The sequence below is a fragment of the Leptinotarsa decemlineata genome, unplaced genomic scaffold, assembly GCF_025532065.1.
Source record: "Leptinotarsa decemlineata unplaced genomic scaffold, Ldec_3_MD MMD2_tig00026294_RagTag_RagTag, whole genome shotgun sequence".
NCBI lineage: Eukaryota > Metazoa > Arthropoda > Insecta > Coleoptera > Chrysomelidae > Leptinotarsa > Leptinotarsa decemlineata.
Window position 1 is genome coordinate 10,884,105 of NW_027412674.1, and position 12,870 is coordinate 10,896,974.

Genomic DNA, 12,870 nt, shown 5'->3' on the forward strand with positions numbered 1-12,870 from the left:
TACTATTAAATGAAAAATAAGTATTATTAAAAAGGAAAGTTATGAGTTGGAGGAAATCGTCTTTATAACTCATAACTTTCCTTTTTAATAATACTTATTTTTCATTTAATAGTAAAATTTATAAACAAACTTTTGGTACTCCAATGGGAGCTAAGATCAGCCCCATTTTAGCAGCATATGTCATGGATGACCTGCTAGATTTGGTCTTACAGGTACTTCCCTTTAATCTTTTCTTCATAAAAAAATATGTCGATGACATTATATTATCCCTTCCTCAAGATGGAATATCTGAGATTGTGGACATCTTCAACAGTTATGACCCTCACATACAGTTTACCATCGAAACTGAGAACAACGAACAATGGGTTCCCTTCCTTGATACAAAAGTTATCAGAACACCAGATAACACTCTACGCATAGATTGGTATCGCAAACCTATCAGTTCTGGGAGGTTCTTGAACTATTGGTCATACCACAAGCAGTCAACGAAAATTAATTTGGTCAAACAAATGAAGAATCGCATTCTGCAGATTTCCGATCCCTCTTTTCATAAAAAAAAATTAAATATACTTTTCCAATTATTCATTAATAATTCCTACCCAGATCCTCTACTTAAGAAGATCTTATTTAGCACGTCTACCATGGACGTGCAAGTCAATAATAATAACCAGTTGGATGAAAATCCTTTAGTGTCTGACAATGTCACAATTGGGACTGATCCACCTCCAGTTCCTATATTATTCTCCTCTTTACCATACATAAGCGATATGACACCAAAGCTATGCAGAATTTTCAAAGATTTAAATGTAAAAATAGCCTTTAGAACCATTTTCACCATTAATAAACTATTTTCTAAACTTAAAGATAAAACTCCCATCAACCTTCAGTCTAATCTAATTTATTCCATTCCTTGTCTAAATTGTAGTAGTGAATATATTGGTCAAACGTCAAGATTACTAAAAGACAGAATCTCGTCACATAAGAGTGACAGTAGATTACATCCTGAGAGATGTGCTCTCAGCAATCATGTTTACAAAGAAGGTCATAACATGAACTTTAATTCAGCAAAAATTTTATCAACTGAAAGAAATACATCTAAAAGATTGTTTTTGGAAATGTCTTTCATATTACAATCAGATAACTGCCTTAATAAAAGGTCTGACATTGATCATCTCAGTGGAATCTATGCCTTCTTATTAGACATTGATAAAAATTTACATAATTTCCAAATGAACAATAATTCTGGGTTCTCTTCTCCAATATAAATTCATAATATTTGATTTTGTTTCAACAAAACTTCCAACCTCCCTAAGGCAGGGTTTTATTTTGATTAAATATTTTCTTCATTCCATTCCTCAAGACCACGGAGGATTTTGTTAATTAATTAATATATTTGATTTTGTGGATTTTCTCTCATTTATTTACTTACAGAACAGCAGATGTCTCTGATCACACTTGTTCCATAATCAGTTCCCTTTGTGTTCCAGATTGTTATCATTTACAAACTAACACACCTTTATAATATAATGACATGACAACTGTCATTTTCAATATGTCAACTGTCTTGTGCCTTTCTCTCTTGTTTCTGAATGCACATGGCGTTTACCGGTATTCCCATAATTTTAAAACAAATAACGATTTTTATTAAAAGTTTTAATTCATTATTCTTCTTTGTATCCAGTGAGGTGTCTACCTCTTTTAACTTGATGACTATTTTATTGTATTGACATGTTTCAATTGTTTAGATATAACATTCTTTTCGACACGGCCAACCTCACTAACAGTAAGTTGTATAAAAATTTTTTATATCATTATTAAAATAAAAAAAACTTTTTCATATTGTATTATCACCATAAAACATTTGTAGCTTTTCCCTGAAGATGATAATAAATTTTATCGAAATATTGGAATAACTTGTGTTATAAGAGTACACTTCCGTTCTGCTGTTCACCCAAAGAAATTCCCAAGTTTTGTATATATATATATATATATATATATATATATATATATATATATATATATATATATATATATATATATATATATATAATCACAGATATTTTATTTACTAGTGTAAATGAATTAGTTTCCCAACTAAATAAAGATACTGCCTACGTGGTCATGTTAGATGTAGCCTGGGAAATCTACGTCTTCCAATCGGAACCACAAAAGTGCGGTTGGCTCCTGTTATTGACTCCGTGCATATGTGTTGTTTCCTGCTTTCGGCAAACAAGTGTTGCCCATCTTTACACTTGGCTGCACCGCGCTGATGAGGCCAATAGCCAGAAACACGTGTCCGCGGTTTGCCCCACTTTTGAAGTGTTGTGTCCACTGATTGTTTCATTTTTGATTATTATATCATACCCACTCGATAAAATCTCTCTTTGTATATATATATATATATATATATATATATATATATATATATATATATATATATATATATATATATATAAATATATCATCAAAGTCGGCGAAAAACTTTTGACTTATTGATGAACGAACAATATTCTCAGTAAAATTGTGACATCCTATTATTCGAAAATGAACACACGTTCATTTATATTGTTTTTCATAAAATATGAGAAGTAATTACTATCTACCTTGTATACGTAACGAATATCAATTATCTCATCATACTCGTTTTCAGGAGTAACTAGTGGTCTGTTAGGAATGAAACAATAAGAAAGATTTTTCCACAAAACATTCAAGCTTCTGGAATAACCTGAATGTAATAACTTTGGATTATCTGAGCCCTTTTTGTACCAAAGAATGTTTTAAAATTTGTGATGTTCTCATAGAAAACTATGATATACTTGTTTATTCCGTTTACAGATCTCCGAATGGAGATTTTGACAAATAGATAGATGGATAGATAGAGAGACATTTACTGATCATACACCAATTCACATTGGACCTCCTAATCTCTCTTAAACTTAACATATCAGTATTTTGAAAAAAATATCTGTGTGGAATGAACTGATTTTCTTTAGATATCACAAAAGTAATCTAGTTGTAATTGGGTTGCATATCTATCTGGGATGAAAAATCTCGGGCCTTATAAAGAAAACGCGTTTTTTTTTTTTATTCAAAATCTCCACCAAGAGCCACAAATCATTCCAGCGCCGCTCTAACATTCCAATACCACTTTTGTAGGACCTCTTCATTTGAGCAAAATATCTCACCAGTGAGCATTTTTTTGAGGTCTACGGATAGCTAGTAGTCGGTGGGAGTCAAATCTGCAGAAAATTCCCATTTCATGCAACTTTGCCATCGTTTTCGTTGATTTGTGACACAGTACATTGTCTTGATGAAGCAGCACTTCGGTTTGATGTTTCTGTTGGAGCGGAGACCTTGTAACATTTTTCAACCCATTGCTTCTTTTGAACGGTATTTTTCCTATCAAGAAGAAGTGTAAAATTGAAACAGAAAATTGTTTTTAATCGATTGTTTCGAAATTAACAAAAGTACTGTCATTATTAACGCAATAACTCACGAACTTATGAGTAGAATATCATAAAATCTCAACAGCTCTCTTTTGATAGGTAGTACTAACTGAAACAGTGGTGAATTCAATAAGACTAGCTCCATCTATGTGTTAGGACCAAGACTTCTTAGCCCATGTAGTGACTATATATCTATCTAAAGATTTATTCGTTTCAATTCAAACAAATACTTTTTTTCTCACCAGCAGCCTTGCAATGCAAGTTACAGTGAATAACACAGTACGAATCATCACAATATCGAAGCTTGAATTTGCAATGGACTACTTTGGGAAATGTCATTTATCTTTGATACACGTGGAGTCTTCCGTTGATCTCATAGTTGGTTTCTTCAAAAAAAAAGATATCGCTTCTACTAATTTTTTTAATTGAATGAGTCTAAGAGCAAGTTCGATCTTCAATGACTTACAGCCCCATAACTATTGAAAACTGTTGTAATTTGTAGAAAAGCGAAGTGTAAACTCTACTAAACCAGGTTTTAATCTCCAACATCAAAACAATACATTTAATATATCATCACTTCTACCCATTTTTTGAATAGAATGAGTCTAACAGCAAGTTCGATCTTCAATAACTTACAACCCCATAACTATTGAAAACTGTTGTGATTTGTAGAAAAGCGAAGTGTAAACTCTACTTAACCAGGTTTTAATCACCAACATCGAAAAAATACATTTAATATATCACCGCTTCTACCAATTTTTGAATAGATTGAGTCTAACAGCAAGTTAGATCCTCAATCACTAACAACCCCATAACTATTGAGAACTGTTGTAATTTATAGGAAAGTGAAGTGTAAACTCTACTAAACCAGGTTTTAATCACCAACATCGAAAAAATACATTCAATATATCATCGCTTCTACCCATTTTTTGAATTGAATAAGTCTAACAGCAAGTTCGATCTTCAATGACTCACAACCCCATAACTATTGAAAACTGTTGTAATTTGTAGGAAAGCGAAGTGTAAACTATACTAAACCAGGTTTTAATCACCAACATCAAAACAATACATTTGATATATCATCGCTTCTACCCATTTTTTGAATTAAATGAGTCTAACTGCAAGTTCGATCTCCAATGACTCACAACCCCATAACTATTGAAAACTGTTGTAATTTGTAGGAAAGCGAAGTGTAAACTCTACTAAACCAGGTTTTAATCACCAACATCAAAACAATACATTTAATATATCATCGCTTCTACCCATTTTTTGAATTAAATGAGTCTAACTGCAAGTTCGAGCTTCAATGACTTACAACCCTATAACTATTGAGAACTGTTGTGATTTGTAGGATAGCGATGTGTAAACTCTACTAAACTAGGTTTCAATCACCAACATCAAAACAATACATTTAATATATCACTGCTTCTACCCATTTTTTGAATTAAATGAGTTTAACTGCAAGTTCGATCTCCAATGACTCACAACCCCATAACTATTGAGAACTGTTGTAATTTATAGGAAAGCGAAATGTAAACTCTACTAAACTAGGTTTCAATCACCAACATCAAAACAATACATTTAATATATTTGCAACAACAAAACACACTTAATCAATAACCATTTTCAAAGAATCATCAAAAACAAGATCTATCAATTGAAGTAAACATGGCTTTCTGCAACAAGAACATAACAGACCTTCAATTTTTCTGGGAATATGAGGTGACAATCGAGTTACAGTTCAGTGCCGAACTAGCCTTCTATGTAACTAACCAGTCAGGAAAAGTTTCATTTTTATGAATAGCACGATTTCTACGAAAAAATCGTAGTTTTTTCTCTGTTTTTTCATTATTGTGATACATAACAATTTAAATATTTGCTTTAAACAAATTTCCAACCTCCCTATAGCAGGGTTTTACTTTCAATCAACAACACTTCTTCACTTGTTTTCCTCAAGAACTAATAAGGGTGTCGTCAATCAATTAATATTGAATTGGACATATTTGATTTTGGGTTTTCTCATTGATTTACTCATATAAGAGCCAAATGTCTCTGGTCAAAAGGTCACGAAAATCAGTTTTTCGCGAATATCTCGCGACCTATGGCTCAAAAATCAATGAATTTCATCAAAAGAATTATTCCTCATACGATTATCTACAAAAAATGTCTCATGCATTTTTCTGTAAAGTCAATCGTTTTTGGAATAGAGCGCTGAGAAAGCGAGTGGAATGCACTCACATAGGGTATTGTATACCGTATACAATACGGAGTCAATACAGGCGTCAACTCTATTGCTTTTTATCAATGTATTTAAGTTTTTTCAAAACTTCTAACTTCTACTCGGACGTTTTGTGACATATATACTTTGTAAAATCTACTTTATATAATACATATGACCTCTATTGGCATATGTTCCGTTCTTTATTGTTCCGAGACCCGTCCCTTTATACCTGCTACTGCCTGTCGGACTGTGTTGAGCTCAGTTGAAAAATATTTCTTGAGTGTTAAAGACGTTATTTTCGTAGTTTTGTGCTCTTGAACAGTTTTCATAATGAGTGATAAATGTGTCATATGTAATGAATCGTTATCTAGTGGTGATGTAGTAGAAGTTACACGTGGTTTACAAACATTAAAAAATGCTAGTGTCGCTAGAAGTGATGGTAACATTGAATTTCGTGAAGTGCACTTCAATGAATCGATGGAAGTTCCTATCAGTCAAGAAAAAGTTTTATCTAATCGATTCAACAAATGAAAATTAATTGAAATGCTCACTGAAAATTTCGAAAAAGTTGGTATTTCTGCAAGACAATCACGTGATGATGCTGACGTCTTAATAGTTGAGCAATTGAAAAATCAATAAATGCTACTACAATTATCGTTGGCGAAAACATAGATCTATTGGTACTTCTCATAGCACGCACACAAATACTTGATCAACCTACATCCATTTTTTCAAGAAACCAGGGCAAAACAATGTTGAAACAAACATATACCCGACTGAGAGCCTCAACAAATATCCACACTGCAAGAAAAATATTCTGTTTCTACATGCTATGGCCGGATATGACACAACTTCAACACTTTTTGGGAAAGGAGAAATTAAAGTCATGAAGTTGTTTGGAAAAAGACCCGATTTTCACAATTCTGCAGAAATATTCCAACAAGAAAATTGCGCTCGAGATGTCCTTGTCAATGCTGGAATACATTTTCTACTAACAATGTACGGTGCTCCAAAATCAGAAAATTAATTGACAATTACAGATACTGCAGCTTTGCTAAACTAACAGGACAAAGCACATGTACTGGTATAGCAAATAATGTGGAACAATAACAAATTGAGAAATAAACAATATTCTAATTAGAACACCTAATACGTGCCAGGACAGCTCTTTTCGATGTATGCCGATCTTATGTTATTAAAACATTATGTAACATTGAGATAGGGAAGGATTACGACGACGATCATGTAATCGAAACAAGGTAGATCAATTTGAGTTATTCTGAATAGAGGAAGTTTTTCTACGAAGTCGTTTCATTTCGTTTCTTATAAATGAACCTGAAGTGAGTTTATTACATGGCGATCCTGCCAGGATGATTCCAGGATGATTCCAGGATTACCACGTATGTTATTAACGGGTAGATACTGAGAAATAGAGACGAGTTGCATTTGACATCTTCCAACATGGGATCCACAGAGAGTAAAGAAGAAGTAATCATAAGCCAAGCCGGGAACAGTGGTGGAGTTTCAGCTAGCAGTGGGTTCTCCGTTTCCGAAGTACTAGGCATCGTAGCTTTCGCCTGTTTCATTTTGGCACTCGGCGCATTTCTAATAAAGAGGTGCCAGAAATCATTAGAAAAGAAGATAAGAAGAGAGATAACGAGGAGTCAGGAGTTGGTATAGGCGTAAGGAGTGAGAAGAAAACGAATTACATGGGTGGTTCACGCATTCCAAAGTGAAAACCAACAACAAGTAGAGTGGAAATTGGATGACACATGGAAAGACATTTTAAGGTCGTATTTATTTAGTATAAGTTTGTGTATCAATATATCGATTTATTTTCGTCTTTAGCGTAGCAAATGAGCATCATAGACTTATTTAGATACTCGTTTGAAGAACTCAAAGTTTTTAATAGGAATTTAAATAAAGATAGCAAAGAGAGGCGAGTCGATCTAAAAGCTATAAATCGCAAGTTTGAAGAATTAAATAGGATTGAATCAGAGTTAAATGAAGTGAAAAATAAATTCAATGCGGGCCCTAAAGATGCAGATATAATTCAAAAAGTTAAGTTATATGTTGAATCTTCAAACAAATTATTAGTCGATATTCGAAATACCTTAGAGACTAGATTAGCTAATATTACAGAAATTACTAGAAGTTTTACAATAATGGGTGAAAAATTTGATCTCAGAATAGCGTCAAGCTTATTGCCTATAACCGACAATTCGGAGGAATCTGTAAAACAGTTAATAGATGCCATTGAATTATACGATAGTCTTTTAGACGATAATGGAAAAGTAACACTAACAAACTATGTCCTTAAAACTAGATTGTCACAAAGTGCAAAGATGAGATTAGAGTCGTCATATCCGTCTAATACTGATTTAATTAAAGACATCAAAACACACTTGTTGACAAAGCATTCTGCCGCAAGTTTATCAGTTGAATTACATAACGCAAAACAAAAACATAAATCAGTGAATGAATTTGGTAAATCAATCGAGGAATTACTGGTCGATTTGACAATAGCGCAAGCCGATGGAAATGTCGAGGCAATGAAAATTCTTAAAGTTGCGAACGAAAAACTGGCAATTCATGCTTTCGCGAACGGACTGCGAAGTCACGATCTGGGAACTGTCATAAAAGCTAGGAACTATAGCGCTTTGAAAGATGCTATAACGGGAGCTGTAGATGAGGAATGTACGGGAGGTGCAACCTCTGCTTCGCAGGTGTTTCACATGCGAGGGAACTCAAAATTTAATAATTTCAACCGTACGAGTCGAGGATTTCAGCAGAATAATAGGGGAAGACCAAATTTCAGTACCGGACAATTCAATAACTCACAATCGAATAAGATCAGAGGAAGTAGTTTGCATAGTAAAAATAATTTTAGGGGTCGAAACCAGGGACATTTTCGCGGAAATTTTAGAGGGCGTTGGAATAATCACAACAACCAAACTTTCAGTCCATCTCGAAGAGGGTTTTTTATGGAAAACGCTCAGGATGCTGAATTAAACAACCCTTCCCCGCAATCTAATCAGTTTTTTCGGTCGAGTCAGTGAGAATGTAGGTGATTATAAGGTTTTAAGTATGAATGGTCTTAATTATGTATGTATGAAAAACGGAAAAAGTGAGTTGAAATTTTTATTGGATACGGGTGCTTCGGTAAGCGTAATTTTTACATCATGTATAAATAAAAATCAGTTTGTCGATACGACAAATAGAATCAAAATAAACGGCATAGCGGGTTTTGTCTTCACGCAAGGCTCGGCTAATATTACATTAGAACTATCTGACGTTAAGATAGGTCACGAATTTCATGTGGTGAATGACTTTGGTAGTGATATGAATGGTGTTATTGGGTCAGATTTCTTTGTCAAGCACTCTGCAATATTAAACTACGAATTATGCACATTCTCTATATATATAAACAATCGGAAACTGTCGATTCCACTGCAATCCAAGTATGAAAATTATATAACGATTCCACCAAGGTGCGAAATTATTAAATATTTGCAAGTACATAACTCAGATGATTGTATTATCATACCAGAAGAAATTTCAGAAGGTGTTTATACTGCGGGAATTATCGCAAAGCCTCATAACCACATTATACCTGTTAAAATTCTGAATATTACGGATAAAGAGGTACACTTGAAAAATTTTAGACCCAAAACTGAAAATATTTCAGAATTTGATGTTCATACTTTTGGAAACACACACTTTTCAGTTGAGCGTATAGATAAGTTACTCAACTCCATAAATACCAAAGGTCTTAATAAGCAGGAAAAAATAGCTATTGATAAAATCTGTGCAAAATATGCGGACGTATTTCGCTTTGAAAATGACCCACTGACGGTGACAAATGTCTGTAAACAGACCATACATTTAAAAAAGGATGCCATTCCGGTATACGTAAAACCATACCGGTTACCGCATTCGCAGAAAGCGGAGATAAATAAACAAATTGACAACATGCTGTCAGAAGGAATTATAGAGGAAACAAGGTCCGAATGGTCGGCACCATTGTTAATAGTACCGAAAAAAGAGGATAGTAAGGGTAATAAACAATGGAGGATAGTTATCGATTACCGTCTGTTGAATAAACGCATTGAGGATGACAAATTTCCATTACCTTGCATAGATGAAATTTTAGACTCACTCTCCGGAGCGATGTACTTCTCACATCTTGACTTATCTCAGGGCTATTATCAGGTTGAATTGGATGCAACATCTAGAGCTTACACAAGTTTCACAACCGATAAAGGTCAGTATCAAATGACGAGATTACCGATGGGGTTGAAACTGAGTCCAAGTGCTTTCTCTCGAGCGATGACCATAGCAATGTCAGGGTTAAATTATGAGAGATGTTTCATTTATTTGGACGATTTGATAGTTTTCGGGAATAATTTGGAAGTTCATAATCGGAATTTGGTAAAAACCTTGCAGCGATTGAGACAGGTCAATTTGAAACTAAATCCTTACAAATGCGAATTCTTGAAAAAACAGATATTGTATCTGGGTCACGTGATTTCATCTGAAGGAATATCTCCAGATTTTGAAAAAATACGTGTTATACAGCAATTTCCGGTTCCAAAAGACTCGAATGAAACTAAACGGTTTGTAGCATTTGCGAACTATTATAGGAAGTTCATTCAGAATTTCGCGGATATCGCAGCACCGCTTAACAGATTGTCAAAAAAGGGTGTAGTATTCGCTTGGAGCGAAGAATGTCAAAAAGCATTCGAAACGCTAAAGCAGGCACTGGTACAACCACCAATTCTCGCATATCCTGATTTTTCGGAATCAAACGTTTTTAAATTACGTACCGATGCCTCAAATTTGGCTATCGGAGCAGTTCTGTCAAATTCAGATGATAAGCCGGTGGCGTTCGCCAGCAGATCGCTGAATAAAGCTGAAGTCAACTATTGTGTGATAGAAAAAGAATTACTTGCTATTTGTTGGAGTGTGAAAAAATTTCGTCCTTATCTTTACGGAAAAAAGTTCATTATCCTTACAGACCATAAACCATTATTATATCTTTTCGGTATGACGAATCCTTCAAGTAGACTAACGAAATTTAGGTTAACACTAGAAGAATATGATTTTACAATAAGTTATGTTAAAGGAAAAGATAATGTAACGGCTGATGCATTAAGTCGTATAAAAATTGACTCCGACGAACTGAAAGAAATGTCAGTTAATTCCTGTCAAGTCATGAATGTCGTGACAAGGGCACAAACGAAGAAATTGGGCAACAATTCACGGGAAAAGTCCAATATCTCTTTTGATAACAGGCCTGATCATCCTGGTGTCGTAGAATTATTGAAACCACCTAAAGAATTTGTTCAGTTGTATCCTTTGTCGGAAGTTGAGTTTCAAAGAAAAAAACGTTCTGAGTGTAAAATAAAAGGGAATATATTATATGATGAAAAGGCAAATACTATTTATATGAATCAGGATGAATCTCGATCAGCGACTGCATTCGGTGCATCGTTGAGAGACCTGAAGGAAATTTGCCAAGAATATGGAATTCCAGAATTAGTTATAGTAAAAGAAGATAGATGCGCATCGTTATTAAAAAACATTTTGGAAATTCCCAATGAAATTAGAAAGGCAGGTATAAAAATAAATATAATAAAAGCTCAGCAACACATAACTAGGAAGGAAACCCAGCAATTAATTTTGAACGATTACCACATGTTACCAACGGGAGGGCATGCTGGAATTAATCGCATGTATAACAATATTAGAAAACTTTACTTTTGGTCTGGTCTCCGAAAGGATATCGAAAATTTTGTAAAACGTTGTGATGACTGTCAGAGATATAAGTACTCAAGACCGCATCAGCAACCAATGAGAATAACCACAACGGCTACCTCAGCGTTTCAGAAAGTTTTTCTTGACTTGGTGGGCCCTTTAGACCAAGACAGGGAAAATAACCGATACATTTTGACGTTGCAATGTGAGTTAACAAAATTCGTAGAAGGGTATCCATTAGAAAATAAAGAGGCAGTAACAGTCGCGAAATCATTCGTAGAAAATTTTATTTTACGATTTGGTATTCCAGAACAAGTTGTGACAGACAGAGGCACTGAATTTCTAGCGTCGACCTTCAAAGAGTCGTGCAAACTGCTAAAAATCGAACAACTGAATTCAACGGCGTATCATCACGAAACCATTGGAGCATTGGAAAACACACATAAAAATCTAGGTGATTATTTACGCATACATGCATCAGAGCATCCAGACACCTGGAGCTCATGGATACCATATTGGTGTTTTGCATATAATAATACAGTGCATACGGAAACTCGGTATAGTCCATACGAATTGGTTTTCGGCAAAATGAGTCGAGTACCATCGAGCATTGCTACACAAATCGACCCTGTATATAATTTCGATGATTACCCAATTCAGTTAAAATTTAGATTGCAAACAGCTTGGAATGACGCGAGAAATAATTTAATGGTATCAAAATCGTTACGAAAACAAAAACTAGATATTAAAATTAATCCTGTTAATGTTAGGATAGGTGATAAGATATTAGTAAGGAACACATCTTCAAATAAGTATGATCCTATCTTCAAAGGTCCTTATATTATAGTAGAAGATAAAGATCCAAATGTTGTAGTTAGAATAGATAATAAGCTGGTAGAAATACACAAAAATAGGACAAAATTGTTTATTGAATGAAAAAAAAAATATTGTTCAAAATTTTTTTTTTTCGTCATCGGGGGGAGATGTACTGGTATAGCAAATAATGTGGAACAATAACAAATTGAGAAATAAACAATATTCTAATTAGAACACCTAATACGTGCCAGGACAGCTCTTTTCGATGTATGCCGATCTTATGTTATTAAAACATTATGTAACATTGAGATAGGGAAGGATTACGACGACGATCATGTAATCGAAACAAGGTAGATCAATTTGAGTTATTCTGAATAGAGGAAGTTTTTCTACGAAGTCGTTTCATTTCGTTTCTTATAAATGAGCCTGAAGTGAGTTTATTACACACAGCTGTGAAATTCCAATTATTACCACCCACTTCTTCAGCAGCTCAAAAGCATATTCATCGAGTCTATTATCAAATACAAACCTGGCTAGGAAAAGAAATTGATCCAGAACAGTGGAGTTGGGAGTTGAAAAATAATATATTACAACCAATAACAACTGTAACGCCACCAGCACCCGATGATC

General features: G+C 34.1%; 1 protein-coding gene across 1 annotated transcript in view; it reads right to left on the reverse strand.

The window, feature by feature from the left end:
• Positions 1-12,870, reverse strand: part of LOC111515458 (G-protein coupled receptor dmsr-1) — a 380,603-nt gene that overhangs the window by 185,560 nt on the left and 182,173 nt on the right. The gene's annotated exons all lie outside the window — the stretch shown is intronic.